Consider the following 17,632-nt stretch of genomic DNA (forward strand, 5'->3'; position numbering starts at 1 on the left):
GAGGGATGGAGACAGGGAGGGAGGGAGACAGGAAGGGAGACATGAAGGGAGGGAGACAGGGAGGGATGGAGGGAGGGAGGGAAGGAGAAAGTGGGGGAGAGAGACAGGGAGGGAGAGCATGTTTCAACTCATCCAATTTCTTGCGGAGGGGCGGGGAGCACATTTCAACTGGTGGTTGTACATACTGTAGCCCTCTATAACTATGATCATAACTCTGAACAATGACACATTATAACTATGACCATAACTCTGAACAATGACACGTTATAACTATGATCATAACTCTGAACAATGACACATTATAACTATGATCATAACTCTGAACAATGACACATTATAACTATGATCATAACTCTGAACAATGACACATTATAACTATGACCATAACTCTGAACAATGACACATTATAACTATGATCATAACTCTGAACAATGACACATTATAACTATGACCATAACTCTGAACAATGACACATTATAACTATGACCATAACTCTGAACAATGACACATTATAACTATGATCATAACTCTGAACAATGACACATTATAACTATGACCATAACTCTGAACAATGACACATTATAACTATGATCATAACTCTGAACAATGACTCATTATAACTATGATCATAACTCTGAACAATGACACATTATAACTATGATCATAACTCTGAACAATGACACGTTATAACTATGATCATAACTCTGAACAATGACACATTATAACTATGATCATAACTCTGAACAATGACACATTATAACTATGATCATAACTCTGAACAATGACACATTATAACTATGACCATAACTCTGAACAATGACACATTATAACTATGATCATAACTCTGAACAATGACACATTATAACTATGACCATAACTCTGAACAATGACACATTATAACTATGACCATAACTCTGAACAATGACACATTATAACTATGATCATAACTCTGAACAATGACACATTATAACTATGACCATAACTCTGAACAATGACACATTATAACTATGATCATAACTCTGAACAATGACTCATTATAACTATGATCATAACTCTGAACAATGACACATTATAACTATGATCATAACTCTGAACAATGACACATTATAACTATGATCATAACTCTGAACAATGACACATTATAACTATGATCATAACTCTGAACAATGACACATTATAACTATGATCATAACTCTGAACAATGACACATTATAACTATGATCATAACATGAACAATGACACATTATAACTATGATCATAACTCTGAACAATGACACATTATAACTATGATCATAACTCTGAACAATGACACATTATAACTATGATCATAACTCTGAACAATGACACATTATAACTATGATCATAACTCTGAACAATGACACATTATAACTATGATCATAACTCTGAACAATGACACGTTATAACTATGACCATAACTCTGAACAATGACACGTTATAACTATGATCATAACTCTGAACAATGACACATTATAACTATGATCATAACTCTGAACAATGACACATTATAACTATGATCATAACTCTGAACAATGACACGTTATAACTATGATCATAACTTGAACAATGACACATCATAACTATGATCATAACTCTGTCAGCGTCTGGGTGAAGTGGGGAAACGGAATCAGGCGCAGGACACAGAACTGAGAGATGAATGGCTTTACTAGACTCAAAGTAAACCATAGCAAACCCTCCACGCAGGGAAGAGCAAAACAACAGCTCAACAGACGACGTAACAAAGAACAATCACGCACACACCCAGGAGGGAAAACAGAGGTAATATAGGGAAACTAATAAGCCTAATGAGTAACCGGTGGGAACAATCAAGACAGAACTAGTGAGACACAGAAACATCGATCGGTGGCAGCTAGTACTCCGGTGACGACGACCGCCGAAGCCTGCCCGAGCGAGGAGGAGGGGCAGCCTCGGCCGTATCCGTGACAAACTCAGAACAATGACACGTTATAACTATGATCATAACTCTGAACAATGACACGTTATAACTATGACCATAACTCTGAACAATGACACGTTATAACTATGATCATAACTCTGAACAATGACACATTATAACTATGACCATAACTCTGAACAATGACACGTTATAACTATGATCATAACTCTGAACAATGACACGTTATAACTATGATCATAACTCTGAACAATGACACGTTATAACTATGATCATAACTCTGAACAATGACACATTATAACTATGATCATAACTCTGAACAATGACACATCATAACTATGATCATAACTCTGAACAATGACACATTATAACTATGATCATAACTCAGATGTCACGATCGTTATACGGAGTAGACCAATGCGCAGCGTTAGTTGCAAACATACTTTAATTTATTTAATGAATACACGAACAAAACAATAAACGATGACGTGACGTCCTCGGTGTAACACAACCGACACGGCAACAAACCAAAACGGAACAAGATCCCACAAACACTAAGGGAAACAGACTGTTTAAATATGGCTCCCAATCAGAGACAACCAGCAACAGCTGACACTCGTTGCCTCTGATTGGGAGCCACTCTGGCCAACATAGAAATAGCACCCATAGAATTTACACCATAGAACAAAAACACATAGAACTTACACACCCTGGCTCAACATATAGAGTCCCCAGAGCCAGGGTGTGACAGTACCCCACCCCAAAGGCGCGGACTGCGACCGCGCCTCAACAAAACAAACCAGGGGAGGGCTGGGTGGGCATTCCTCCTCGGAGGCGGTTCCGGCTCCGGGCTTGACCACACCCTCCAATACTCCCCCCGTAGCGCCCCTGGTCCGGTCTGGCCCCGCTGGCTGGAGCTAGACTGGACATCGTAGGAGCGGATTGCTTCAGCTCCGGTGTGGAGCAGCTGACCGGTACCTGACCAGGCACCGGTGACCCAGGCACGGGTTGTGCCGGACTGACGACGCACACCCCTGGCTTGGTGCGTGGAGCAGGAACGGGCCGGACCGGGCTGACGATGCGCACCCCTGGCTTGGTGCGTGGAGCCGGAACGGGCCGTACCGGGCTGACGACTCGCACCCCTGGCTTGGTGCGAGTGGCAGGAACAGGCCGGGCCGGGCTGGCGACGCGCACCGTAGGCTTGGTGCGAGTGGCAGGAACAGGCCGGGCCGGGCTGGCGACGCACACCGTACACTTGGTGCGAGGGGCAGGAACAGGCCGGGCCGGGCTGGCGACGCGCACCGTACACTTGGTGCGAGGAGCAGGAACAGGCCGGGCCGGGCTGGCGACGCGCACCGTACACTTGGTGCGAGGAGCAGGAACAGGCCGGGCCGAGCTGGCGACGCGCACCGTACACTTGGTGCGAGGAGCAGGAACAGGCCGGGCCGAGCTGGCGACGCGCACCGTACACTTGGTGCGAGGAGCAGGAACAGGCCGGGCCGGGCTGGCGACGTGCACCATTACCTTGGTGTGGGGAGCAGGAACAGACCGGACCGTACTGGGGACACACACCACTGGCCCTACGCCGGGATCTGGAACGGGCCGGACCGGACTGGTAACACACCCCAGTACCTCTCGCCGTGCCTCTACACCTTCCTTCCCTTCTTTGACCAGTGGCCCCCGTAACCTGGCGGCCTCCTCTGCTAACCTCCCAAATCGCCCTGTGGCAGCCTCCTGCTGCCCAGTCGCCCATGCCGTGTGCCCCCCCTAAAAATTTTTTGGGGTTGCCTCTCGTCCGTCCGACGACGACACTGTTGACGCCGCTGATCCTCTCTCGCCAGGGCCTTAATTTTAGCCCATGGCCCTCTTCCCCCGAGCATGTCCTCCCAGGACCACCCTTTTCCCACCTTGGCCATCGCCAACCTCTCCAGCTCCTTTCCTGGCGCTTCCTCCCATGTCCAGGCTGCCTGCTCCTGGACACGCTGCTTGGTCCTGGAGTGGTGGGATCTTCTGTCACGATCGTTATACGGAGTAGACCAAGGGGGAGGGAAGGGGGTAGGAGAGGTGAGGAGAAGGGGGTAGGAGAGGTGAGGGGAAGGGGTAGGAGAGGTGAGGGGGATGGGAAGGGGGTAGGAGAGGTGAGGGGAAGGGAGTAGGAGAGGTGAGGGGAAGGGAAGGGGGTAGGAGAGGTGAAGGGAAGGGGGTAGGAGAGGTGAGGGGGAGGGAAGGGGGTAGGAGAGGTGAGGGGAAGGGGGTAGGAGAGGTGAGGGGAAGGGGGTAGGAGAGGTGAGGGGAAGGGGGTAGGAGAGGTGAGGGGAAGGGGTAGGAGAGGTGAGGGGAAGGGGGTAGGAGAGGTGAGGGGAAGGGGGTAGGAGAGGTGAGGGGAAGGGGTAGGAGAGGTGAGGGGAAGGGGGTAGGAGAGGTGAGGGGAAGGGGGTAGGAGAGGTGAGGGGAAGGGGAAGGGGGTAGGAGAGGTGAGGGGAAGGGGTAGGAGAGGTGAGGGGAAGGGGGTAGGAGAGGTGAGGGAAAGGGGGTAGGAGAGGTGAGGGGAAGGGGTAGGAGAGGTGAGGGGAAGGGGGTAGGAGAGGTGAGGGAAAGGGGGTAGGAGAGGTGAGGGGAAGGGGGTAGGAGAGGTGAGGGGAAGGGGGTAGGAGAGGTGAGGGGAAGGGGGTGGGAGAGGTGAGGGGAAGGGGGTAGGAGAGGTGAGGGGAAGGGGGTAGGAGAGGTGAGGGGAAGGGGAAGGGGGTAGGAGAGGTGAGGGGAAGGGGGTAGGAGAGGTGAGGGGGAGGGAAGGGGGTAGGAGAGGTGAGGGGAAGGGGTAGGAGAGGTGAGGGGAAGGGGGTAGGAGAGGTGAGGGGAAGGGGGTAGGAGAGGTGAGGGGAAGGGGGTAGGAGAGGTGAGGGGAAGGGGGTGGGAGAGGTGAGGGGAAGGGGTAGGAGAGGTGAGGGGAAGGGGTAGGAGAGGTGAGGGGAAGGGGGTAGGAGAGGTGAGGGGAAGGGGTAGGAGAGGTGAGGGGGAGGGAAGGGGGTAGGAGAGGTGAGGGGAAGGGGTAGGAGAGGTGAGGGGAAGGGGTAGGAGAGGTGAGGGGAAGGGGGTAGGAGAGGTGAGGGGGAGGGGGTAGGAGAGGTGAGGGGAAGGGGGTAGGAGAGGTGAGGGGAAGGGGGTAGGAGAGGTGAGGGGAAGGGGGTAGGAGAGGTGAGGGGAAGGGGTAGGAGAGGTGAGGGGGAGGGAAGGGGGTAGGAGAGGTGAGGGGGAGGGGATAGGAGAAGTGAGGGGAAGGGGGTAGGAGAGGTGAGGGGAAGGGGGTAGGAGAGGTGAGGGGAAGGGAAGGGCAGGGGGTAGGAGAGGTGAGGGGGAAGGGGTAGGAGAGGTGAGGGGGAGGGGATAGGAGAGGTGAGGGGAAGGGGTAGGAGAGGTGAGGGGGAGGGAAGGGGTAGGAGAGGTGAGGGGGAAGGGGTAGGAGAGGTGAGGGGGAGGGAAGGGGGTAGGAGAGGTGTGGGGGAGGGAAGGGAAGGGGATAGGAGAGGTGAGGGGAAGGGGTAGGAGAGGTGAGGGGGAGGGAAGGGGGTAGGAGAGGTGAGGGGGAAGGGGTAGGAGAGGTGAGGGGGAGGGGGTAGGAGAGGTGAGGGGAAGGGGGTAGGAGAGGTGAGGGGGAGGGGATAGGAGAGGTGAGGGGAAGGGGGTAGGAGAGGTGAGGGAAGGGGTAGGAGAGGTGAGGGGAAGGGGTAGGAGAAGTGAGGGGAAGTGGGTAGGAGAGGTGAGGGGGAAGGGGTAGGAGAGGTGAGGGGGAGGGAAGGGGGTAGGAGAGGTGAGGGGAAGGGGGTAGGAGAGGTGAGGGGAATGGGGTAGGAGAAGTGAGGGGAAGTGGGTAGGAGAGGTGAGGGGGAAGGGGTAGGAGAGGTGAGGGGGAGGGAAGGGGGTAGGAGAGGTGTGGGGGAGGGAAGGGAAGGGGATAGGAGAGGTGAGGGGAAGGGGTAGGAGAGGTGAGGGGGAGGGAAGGGGGTAGGAGAGGTGAGGGGGAAGGGGTAGGAGAGGTGAGGGGGAGGGGGTAGGAGAGGTGAGGGGAAGGGGGTAGGAGAGGTGAGGGGGAGGGAAGGGGGTAGGAGAGGTGAGGGGAAGGGGGTAGGAGAGGTGAGGGGAATGGGGTAGGAGAAGTGAGGGGAAGTGGGTAGGAGAGGTGAGGGGGAAGGGGTAGGAGAGGTGAGGGGGAGGGGGTAGGAGAGGTGAGGGGAAGGGGGTAGGAGAGGTGAGGGGAAGGGGGTAGGAGAGGTGAGGGGAAGGGGGTAGGAGAGGTGAGGGGAAGGGGTAGGAGAGGTGAGGGGAAGGGGGTAGGAGAGGTGAGGGGAAGGGGTAGGAGAGGTGAGGGGAAGGGGTAGGAGAGGTGAGGGGAAGGGGGTAGGAGAGGTGAGGGGAAGGGGGTAGGAGAGGTGAGGGGAAGGGAAGGGGTAGGAGAGGTGAGGGGAAGGGGTAGGAGAGGTGAGGGGAAGGGGGTAGGAGAGGTGAGGGGAAGGGGGTAGGAGAGGTGAGGGGAAGGGGGTAGGAGAGGTGAGGGGAAGGGGGTAGGAGAGGTGAGGGGAAGGGGGTAGGAGAGGTGAGGGGAAGGGGGTAGGAGAGGTGAGGGGAAGGGGTAGGAGAGGTGAGGGGAAGGGGGTAGGAGAGGTGAGGGGAAGGGGGTAGGAGAGGTGAGGGGAAGGGGGTAGGAGAGGTGAGGGGGAGGGGGTAGGAGAGGTGAGGGGAAGGGGGTAGGAGAGGTGAGGGGAAGGGGAAGGGGGTAGGAGAGGTGAGGGGGAGGGGGTAGGAGAGGTGAGGGGAAGGGGGTAGGAGAGGTGAGGGGAAGGGGGTAGGAGAGGTGAGGGGAAGGGGGTGGGAGAGGTGAGGGGAAGGGGGTAGGAGAGGTGAGGGGAAGGGGGTAGGAGAGGTGAGGGGAAGGGGAAGGGGGTAGGAGAGGTGAGGGGAAGGGGGTAGGAGAGGTGAGGGGGGGGAAGGGGGTAGGAGAGGTGAGGGGAAGGGGTAGGAGAGGTGAGGGGAAGGGGGTAGGAGAGGTGAGGGGAAGGGGGTAGGAGAGGTGAGGGGAAGGGGGTAGGAGAGGTGAGGGGAAGGGGGTGGGAGAGGTGAGGGGAAGGGGTAGGAGAGGTGAGGGGAAGGGGTAGGAGAGGTGAGGGGAAGGGGGTAGGAGAGGTGAGGGGAAGGGGTAGGAGAGGTGAGGGGGAGGGAAGGGGGTAGGAGAGGTGAGGGGAAGGGGTAGGAGAGGTGAGGGGAAGGGGTAGGAGAGGTGAGGGGAAGGGGGTAGGAGAGGTGAGGGGGAGGGGGTAGGAGAGGTGAGGGGAAGGGGGTAGGAGAGGTGAGGGGAAGGGGGTAGGAGAGGTGAGGGGAAGGGGGTAGGAGAGGTGAGGGGAAGGGGTAGGAGAGGTGAGGGGGAGGGAAGGGGGTAGGAGAGGTGAGGGGGAGGGGATAGGAGAAGTGAGGGGAAGGGGGTAGGAGAGGTGAGGGGAAGGGGGTAGGAGAGGTGAGGGGAAGGGAAGGGCAGGGGGTAGGAGAGGTGAGGGGGAAGGGGTAGGAGAGGTGAGGGGGAGGGGATAGGAGAGGTGAGGGGAAGGGGTAGGAGAGGTGAGGGGGAGGGAAGGGGGTAGGAGAGGTGAGGGGGAAGGGGTAGGAGAGGTGAGGGGGAGGGAAGGGGGTAGGAGAGGTGTGGGGGAGGGAAGGGAAGGGGATAGGAGAGGTGAGGGGAAGGGGTAGGAGAGGTGAGGGGGAGGGAAGGGGGTAGGAGAGGTGAGGGGGAAGGGGTAGGAGAGGTGAGGGGGAGGGGGTAGGAGAGGTGAGGGGAAGGGGGTAGGAGAGGTGAGGGGGAGGGGATAGGAGAGGTGAGGGGAAGGGGGTAGGAGAGGTGAGGGGAAGGGGGTAGGAGAGGTGAGGGGAAGGGGTAGGAGAAGTGAGGGGAAGTGGGTAGGAGAGGTGAGGGGGAAGGGGTAGGAGAGGTGAGGGGGAGGGAAGGGGGTAGGAGAGGTGAGGGGAAGGGGGTAGGAGAGGTGAGGGGAATGGGGTAGGAGAAGTGAGGGGAAGTGGGTAGGAGAGGTGAGGGGGAAGGGGTAGGAGAGGTGAGGGGGAGGGAAGGGGGTAGGAGAGGTGTGGGGGAGGGAAGGGAAGGGGATAGGAGAGGTGAGGGGAAGGGGTAGGAGAGGTGAGGGGGAGGGAAGGGGGTAGGAGAGGTGAGGGGGAAGGGGTAGGAGAGGTGAGGGGGAGGGGGTAGGAGAGGTGAGGGGAAGGGGGTAGGAGAGGTGAGGGGGAGGGAAGGGGGTAGGAGAGGTGAGGGGAAGGGGGTAGGAGAGGTGAGGGGAATGGGGTAGGAGAAGTGAGGGGAAGTGGGTAGGAGAGGTGAGGGGGAAGGGGTAGGAGAGGTGAGGGGGAGGGGGTAGGAGAGGTGAGGGGAAGGGGGTAGGAGAGGTGAGGGGAAGGGGGTAGGAGAGGTGAGGGGAAGGGGGTAGGAGAGGTGAGGGGAAGGGGTAGGAGAGGTGAGGGGAAGGGGGTAGGAGAGGTGAGGGGAAGGGGTAGGAGAGGTGAGGGGAAGGGGTAGGAGAGGTGAGGGGAAGGGGGTAGGAGAGGTGAGGGGAAGGGGGTAGGAGAGGTGAGGGGAAGGGAAGGGGTAGGAGAGGTGAGGGGAAGGGGGTAGGAGAGGTGAGGGGAAGGGGGTAGGAGAGGTGAGGGGAAGGGGGTAGGAGAGGTGAGGGGAAGGGGTAGAAGAGGTGAGGGGAAGGGGGTAGGAGAGGTGAGGGAAAGGGGGTAGGAGAGGTGAGGGGAAGGGGTAGGAGAGGTGAGGGGAAGGGGTAGGAGAGGTGAGGGGAAGGGGGTAGGAGAGGTGAGGGGAAGGGGGTAGGAGAGGTGAGGGGGAGGGGGTAGGAGAGGTGAGGGGAAGGGGGTAGGAGAGGTGAGGGGAAGGGGAAGGGGGTAGGAGAGGTGAGGGGGAGGGGTAGGAGAGGTGAGGGGAAGGGGGTAGGAGAGGTGAGGGGAAGGGGGTAGGAGAGGTGAGGGGAAGGGGGTAGGAGAGGTGAGGGGAAGGGGGTAGGAGAGGTGAGGGGAAGGGGGTAGGAGAGGTGAGGGGAATGGGGTAGGAGAGGTGAGGGGGAGGGGTAGGAGAGGTGAGGGGAAGGGAAGGGGGTAGTCCTTGTATCAATAGCTCTGTCTATGAATTTGAGAGTGGTTACATTTCTCCGGCCCCATCCCTCAGCTTTTTACCGAAACAGGGGTGGGGAGAGCGGTTGGTTATTGTTGATTGGCACTTTAATGAAACATCCTCAACCATGGGTGTCTAACTTTACAAATGGTTTCAGACTAACATCACGAGGGTTAGTAGCACACAATATATAATGAGAACAGTAATGGTCCAAGAACAGAGCCTTGAGGAAAACCAACATTTAAACAAGAGAAGACTGTAGCTCAGGAGTCCCCAATTATATTTACGTTTTACATTTTACATTTTAGTCATTTAGCAGACGCTCTTATCCAGAGCGACTTACAGTTAGTGCATACATTTATTTTTTTCATACTCAGCCGTGGGCCAATTATTCCTTGAGCGGATGGTCGGGGGGGCCGGAACATAGTTATAAATAATTTGTAGAATGCAAATAGATATAGTATGACAAAAACAGAACCATTTCAAACCTCAGTTACATTGTTACATTGGGATACGATCACATGCTTTTCTATTTATGCGTGGGAATACTTGGGAACAGATGTCCTCAATTAAAACTCACTTTGAACTAATTTCCTGCTGATTTTACAGTATTTTATGTCCAACGACAACAATTATTTGGTTAAAACTATAATTTTGATATCATGGATGGTCAGTCCTGCTCAGAAAACTTGGGGGGCCAAATAAAATCCCTGGGCTATTGGGGAACCCTGCGATAGAACGAACTACAAAAATCTCTGAAGCTGGAGACTCTTATCTCCCTCACTATCTTTAAGCATCAGTTGTCAGAGCACCTTACCGATCACTGCACCTGTACACAGCCCTTCTGAAATTAGCCCACCCAACTACCTCATCCCCATATTGTTATTTACATTGTTATTTATTTTGCTCATTTGCACCCCAGTATCTCTATTTTGCACATCATCTTCTGCACATCTGTCACTCCAGTGTTAATACTAAATTGTAATTATTATTTGCACACACTATATATAGATTTTATATTTTCTATTGTGTTATTGACTGTACGTTGTGTTTACCCCATATGTAACTCTGTGTTGTTGTTTTTATCGCACTGCTTTGCTTTATCTTGACCAGGTCGCAGTTGTAAATGAGAACTTGTTCTCAACTGGCTTACCTGGTTAAATAAAGGTAAAAAAAAAAAAGAACTACTACTAGGATCCTACTAGGATCTTATGGCTAATCCCACAATCCTAATACTACAATGACTTTCCTTGCAGCGTTTACTATCATGAGCCTATCATGAGTATGTAATATCATGAGCCTATCATGAGTATGTAATATCATGAGCCTATCATGAGTATGTAATATCATGAGCCTACCCAGCGTTAGTGTCAGTCTAACATGAGCCTATCATGAGTATGTAATATCATGAGCCTATCATGAGTATGTAATATCATGAGCCTACCCAGCGTTAGTGTCAGTCTAACATGAGCCTATCATGAGTATGTAATATCATGAGCCTATCATGAGTATGTACCTGTATCTTGGCCAGGTCGCAGTTGTAAATGAGAACTTGTTCTCAACTGGCTTCCTGGTTAAATAAAGGTGGAATAAAATAAAAAATAAACAGAAGAGTGATAACTCTAACCAAGAGTTCAAATCTACTGAGGATAGAAGAGCAGACTGTTGGCGTAACCACCTTAGGAGGCGCTGACGAAAGCCAGACAGGCGACGAGCCAGAGGAAAGCCAGACAGGCGACGAGCCAGAGGAAAGCCAGACAGGCGACTAGCCAGAGGAAAGCCAGACAGGCGACGAGCCAGAGGAAAGCCAGACAGGCGACGAGCCAGAGGAAAGCCAGACAGGCGACGAGCCAGAGGAAAGCCAGACAGGCGACGAGCCAGAGGAAAGCCAGACAGGCGACGAGCCAGAGGAAAGCCAGACAGGCGACGAGCCAGAGGAAAGCCAGACAGGCGACGAGCCAGAGGAAAGCCAGACAGGCGACGAGCCAGAGGAAAGCCAGACAGGCGACGAGCCAGAGGAAAGCCAGACAGGCGACGAGCCAGAGGAAAGCCAGACAGGCGACGAGCCAGAGGAAAGCCAGACAGGCGACGAGCCAGAGGAAAGCCAGACAGGCGACGAGCCAGAGGAAAGCCAGACAGGCGACGAGCCAGAGGAAAGCCAGACAGGCGACGAGCCAGAGGAAAGCCAGACAGGCGACGAGCCAGAGGAAAGCCAGACAGGCGACGAGCCAGAGGAAAGCCAGACAGGCGACGAGCCAGAGGAAAGCCAGACAGGCGATGTGACATTCTAAAGGACGTTGGACTACTACTTATTCCCAAACCCCAATCAGAGTCGAACGAAAAGGAGCCCAGGGTTTGTCCACCTCACCTCAGAACGGAGGGTAACCCTGGTAGAATATTAACTCCAAAGGGTTACTTTTCCGGGGGAGGGGGAGGGGGGGGGGATATATCCAGCTGCTTATCACCACCAGGTAACTGGAAAGTTCTCAGCCCTGTCCTTTACTGCCCACCACGACATTCAGGGGTCTGGTGGAGTGCTGTGCAGAGTAAAGAGTACTGATCTAGGATCAGTTTTGCCTTTTAGATCGTAACGAAGAAGACAACGTGGACCTGATCCTAGATCACCCACTCCTACTCTGAGAGGCTTTGTAGATGTGGGCCCTGGTGTACTGCAGTGTTCGGAATAGCAACGGCTCTCTAACTGTCAGAGGCACTGGTCCTCGCAGACTCAACTGTGACCTGCCCTTGACCTCTGACCTCTTACTTATCGTACAACTCCCAGGTTTCATCGAGACATGAATGAAGCATTTCTTACAGCAATAACACTTTTCAAATACACTGTACCATCCGTGATTTCTAGATACCCATCTGCGGGTAATGTTGTGCCACTTAGGTGCCCATCTGACAGTCATGTTGTGTCAGAGTGTCAGAGGGCTGTGTCAGAGGGCTGTGTCAGAGGGCTGTGTCATAGGGCTGTGTCAGAGGGCTGTGTCATAGGGCTGTGTCAGAGGGCTGTGTCAGAGGGCTGTGTCATAGGGCTGTGTCAGAGGGCTGTGTCAGAGGGCTGTGTCAGAGGGCTGTGTCAGAGGGCTGTGTTAGAGGGCTGTGTCAGAGGGCTGTGTCAGAGGGCTGTGTCAGAGGGCTGTGTTATAGTGTCAGAGGGCTGTGTCATAGGGCTGTGTCAGAGGGCTGTGTCATAGGGCTGTGTCATAGGGCTGTGTCAGAGGGCTGTGTCATAGGGCTGTGTCAGAGGGCTGTGTCAGAGGGCTGTGTCAGAGGGCTGTGTCAGAGGGCTGTGTCAGAGGGCTGTGTCATAGGGCTGTGCCATACGGCTGTGTCAGAGGGCTGTGTCATAGGGCTGTGTCAGAGGGCTGTGTCAGAGGGCTGTGTCAGAGGGCTGTGTCATAGGGCTGTGTCAGAGGGCTGTGTCATAGTGTCAGAGGGCTGTGTCATAGGGCTGTGTCAGAGGGCTGTGTCATAGGGCTGTGTCAGAGGGCTGTGTCATAGTGTCAGAGGGCTGTGTCATAGGGCTGTGTCGGAGGGCTGTGTCAGAGGGCTGTGTCAGAGGGCTGTGTCAGAGGGCTGTGTCAGAGGGCTGTGTCAGAGGGCTGTGTCATAGGGCTGTGTCAGAGGGCTGTGTCATAGTGTCAGAGGGCTGTGTCATAGGGCTGTGTCAGAGGGCTGTGTCAGAGGGCTGTGTCAGAGGGCTGTGTCAGAGGGCTGTGTCATAGTGTCAGAGGGCTGTGTCAGAGGGCTGTGTCATAGGGCTGTGTCAGAGGGCTGTGTCATAGGGCTGTGTCATAGGGCTATGTCAGAAGGCTGTGTCAGAGGGCTGTGTCAGAGGGCTGTGTCAGAGGGCTGTGTCAGAGGGCTGTGTCAGAGGGCTGTGTCAGAGGGCTGTGTCATAGTGTCAGAGGGCTGTGTCATAGGGCTGTGTCAGAGGGCTGTGTCAGAGGGCTGTGTCATAGGGCTGTGTCAGAGGGCTGTGTCAGAGGGCTGTGTCAGAGGGCTGTGTCATAGTGTCAGAGGGCTGTGTCATAGGGCTGTGTCAGAGGGCTGTGTCAGAGGGCTGTGTCAGAGGGCTGTGTCAGAGGGCTGTGTCATAGTGTCAGAGGGCTGTGTCAGAGGGCTGTGTCATAGGGCTGTGTCAGAGGGCTGTGTCATAGGGCTGTGTCATAGGGCTATGTCAGAAGGCTGTGTCAGAGGGCTGTGTCAGAGGGCTGTGTCAGAGGGCTGTGTCAGAGGGCCGTGTCAGAGGGCTGTGTCATAGGGCTGTGTCAGAGGGCTGTGTCATAGGGCTGTGTCATAGGGCTGTGTCAGAGGGCTGTGTCATAGTGTCAGAGGGCTGTGTCATAGGGCTGTGTCAGAGGGCTGTGTCAGAGGGCTGTGTCAGAGGGCTGTGTCAGAGGGCTGTGTCAGAGGGCTGTGTCAGAGGGCTGTGTCATAGTGTCAGAGGGCTGTGTCAGAGGGCTGTGTCATAGGGCTGTGTCATAGTGTCAGAGGGCTGTGTCAGAGGGCTGTGTCAGAGGGCCGTGTCAGAGGGCTGTGTCAGAGGGCTGTGTTAGAGGGCTGTGTCAGAGGGCTGTGTCAGAGGGCTGTGTCAGAGGGCTGTGTCATAGTGTCAGAGGGCTGTGTCAGAGGGCTGTGTCAGAGGGCTGTGTCAGAGGGCTGTGTCATAGTGTCAGAGGGCTGTGTCAGAGGGCTGTGTCAGAGGGCCGTGTCAGAGGGCTGTGTCAGAGGGCTGTGTTAGAGGGCTGTGTCAGAGGGCTGTGTCAGAGGGCTGTGTCAGAGGGCTGTGTCAGAGGGCTGTGTCATAGTGTCAGAGGGCTGTGTCAGAGGGCTGTGTCAGAGGGCTGTGTCAGAGGGCTGTGTCAGAGGGCCGTGTCATAGGGCTGTGTCAGAGGGCTGTGTCATAGGGCTGTGTCAGAGGGCTGTGTCAGAGGGCTGTGTCAGAGGGCTGTGTCAGAGGGCTGTGTCCCTCCTACAATAAGAATCAATCCTTCCTTGACCGGCAAATTAATTGTGACAGACTTTCAATGTCTTTCAACTATAAAACCCCCATAAAATTGTTTTAATATTGATTTATTTATGTATTGATACTTTACTACATGTATATGTTTAAAACCCAATCAGGATCCTTTTTCTATTTCTGTTGTTTAGGGGGGATATATAGGGGACAGTGGGGATGGCTGGGGACAGTGGGGATATATAGGGGACGGGGGATATATAGGGGACAGTGGGGATATATAGGGGACAGTGGGGATATATAGGGGACAGTGGGGATGTATAGGGGACAGTGGGGATATATAGGGGACAGTGGGGATATATAGGGGACGGGGGGATATATAGGGGTAAGTGGGGATATATAGGGGACAGTGGGGATATATAGGGGACGGGGGATATATAGGGGACAGTGGGGATATATAGGGGACAGTGGGGATGTATAGGGGACAGTGGGGAGGGATGGGGACAGTGGGGAGGGATGGGGATATATAGGGGACAGTGGGGAGAGATGGGGACAGTGGGGAGGGATGGGGAAAGTGGGGACAGTGGGGATATATAGGGGACAGTGGGGAGAGATGGGGACAGTGGGGAGGGCTGGGGATATATAGCGTTTTACCACAAAACATGATTATTTGGCTCTCTAAAATAAAATTACCTTGCAATATATTTCAAATAAATCATGTCAGTCTTTTCCCTAGCCCATGTCATGGTAAGATTCATCATGTCTCTTTTCACTAGCCCATGTCATGGTAAGATTCATCATGTCTCTTTTCACTAGCCCATGTCATGGTAAGATTCATCATGTCTCTTTTCACTGGCCCATGTCATGGTAAGATTAATCATGTCTCTTTTCACTAGCCCATGTCATGGTAAGATTAATCATGTAAGTCTTTTCACTGGCCCATGTCATGGTAAGATTCATCATGTCTCTTTTCACTGGCCCATGTCATGGTAAGATTCATCATGTCAGTCTTTTCACTGGCCCATGTCATGGTAAGATTCATCATGTCTCTTTTCACTGGCCCATGTCATGGTAAGATTAATCATGTCTCTTTTCACTGGCCCATGTCATGGTAAGATTCATCATGTCTCTTTTCACTAGCCCATGTCATGGTAAGATTAATCATGTCAGTCTTTTCACTGGCCCATGTCATGGTAAGATTCATCATGTCAGTCTTTTCACTGGCCCATGTCATGGTAAGATTCATCATGTCAGTCTTTTCACTGGCCCATGTCATGGTAAGATTCATCATGTCAGTCTTTTCACTGGCCCATGTCATGGTAAGATTAATCATGTCAGTCTTTTCACTAGCCCATGTCATGGTAAGATTCATCATGTCAGTCTTTTCACTAGCCCATGTCATGGTAAGATTCATCATGTCTCTTTTCACTGGCCCATATCATGGTAAGATTCATCATGTCTCTTTTCACTGGCCCATGTCATGGTAAGATTCATCATGTCAGTCTTTTCACTGGCCCATGTCATGGTAAGATTCATCATGTCTCTTTTCACTAGCCCATGTCATGGTAAGATTCATCATGTCAGTCTTTTCACTGGCCCATGTCATGGTAAGATTCATCATGTCAGTCTTTTCACTGGCCCATGTCATGGTAAGATTCATCATGTCTCTTTTCACTGGCCCATGTCATGGTAAGATTAATCATGTCTCTTTTCACTAGCCCATGTCATGGTAAGATTAATCATGTCAGTCTTTTCACTAGCCCATGTCATGGTAAGATTCATCATGTCAGTCTTTTCACTGGCCCATGTCATGGTAAGATTCATCATGTCTCTTTTCACTAGCCCATGTCATGGTAAGATTCATCATGTCTCTTTTCACTAGCCCATGTCATGGTAAGATTCATCATGTCTCTTTTCACTGGCCCATGTCATGGTAAGATTCATCATGTCAGTCTTTTCACTGGCCCATGTCATGGTAAGATTCATCATGTCTCTTTTCACTGGCCCATGTCATGGTAAGATTCATCATGTCTCTTTTCACTGGCCCATGTCATGGTAAGATTCATCATGTCAGTCTTTTCACTGGCCCATGTCATGGTAAGATTCATCATGTCTCTTTTCACTAGCCCATGTCATGGTAAGATTCATCATGTCAGTCTTTTCACTGGCCCATGTCATGGTAAGATTCATCATGTCTCTTTTCACTGGCCCATGTCATGGTAAGATTCATCATGTCTCTTTTCACTAGCCCATGTCATGGTAAGATTCATCATGTCAGTCTTTTCACTGGCCCATGTCATGGTAAGATTCATCATGTCAGTCTTTTCACTGGCCCATGTCATGGTAAGATTCATCATGTCTCTTTTCACTAGCCCATGTCATGGTAAGATTCATCATGTCAGTCTTTTCACTGGCCCATGTCATGGTAAGATTCATCATGTCTCTTTTCACTGGCCCATGTCATGGTAAGATTCATCATGTCTCTTTTCACTAGCCCATGTCATGGTAAGATTCATCATGTCAGTCTTTTCACTGGCCCATGTCATGGTAAGATTCATCATGTCTCTTTTCACTGGCCCATGTCATGGTAAGATTCATCATGTCTCTTTTCACTGGCCCATGTCATGGTAAGATTCATCATGTCAGTCTTTTCACTGGCCCATGTCATGGTAAGATTCATCATGTCTCTTTTCACTGGCCCATGTCATGGTAAGATTCATCATGTCTCTTTTCACTGGCCCATATCATGGTAAGATTCATCATGTCTCTTTTCACTGGCCCATGTCATGGTAAGATTCATCATGTCAGTCTTTTCACTGGCCCATGTCATGGTAAGATTCATCATGTCTCTTTTCACTAGCCCATGTCATGGTAAGATTCATCATGTCAGTCTTTTCACTGGCCCATGTCATGGTAAGATTCATCATGTCAGTCTTTTCACTGGCCCATGTCATGGTAAGATTCATCATGTCTCTTTTCACTGGCCCATGTCATGGTAAGATTCATCATGTCAGTCTTTTCACTGGCCCATGTCATGGTAAGATTAATCATGTCAGTCTTTTCACTAGCCCATGTCATGGTAAGATTCATCATGTCAGTCTTTTCACTGGCCCATGTCATGGTAAGATTAATCATGTCTCTTTTCACTGGCCCATGTCATGGTAAGATTCATCATGTCAGTCTTTTCACTGGCCCATGTCATGGTAAGATTCATCATGTCTCTTTTCACTAGCCCATGTCATGGTAAGATTCATCATGTCTCTTTTCACTAGCCCATGTCATGGTAAGATTCATCATGTCTCTTTTCACTGGCCCATGTCATGGTAAGATTCATCATGTCTCTTTTCACTAGCCCATGTCATGGTAAGATTCATCATGTCTCTTTTCACTGGCCCATGTCATGGTAAGATTCATCATGTCTCTTTTCACTAGCCCATGTCATGGTAAGATTCATCATGTCTCTTTTCACTAGCCCATGTCATGGTAAGATTCATCATGTCTCTTTTCACTGGCCCATGTCATGGTAAGATTCATCATGTCAGTCTTTTCACTGGCCCATGTCATG

This window comes from Coregonus lavaretus, assembly GCF_964263955.1.
Source record: "Coregonus lavaretus genome assembly, contig: HAP1_SCAFFOLD_477, whole genome shotgun sequence".
Taxonomy (NCBI): Eukaryota; Metazoa; Chordata; class Actinopteri; order Salmoniformes; family Salmonidae; genus Coregonus; species Coregonus lavaretus.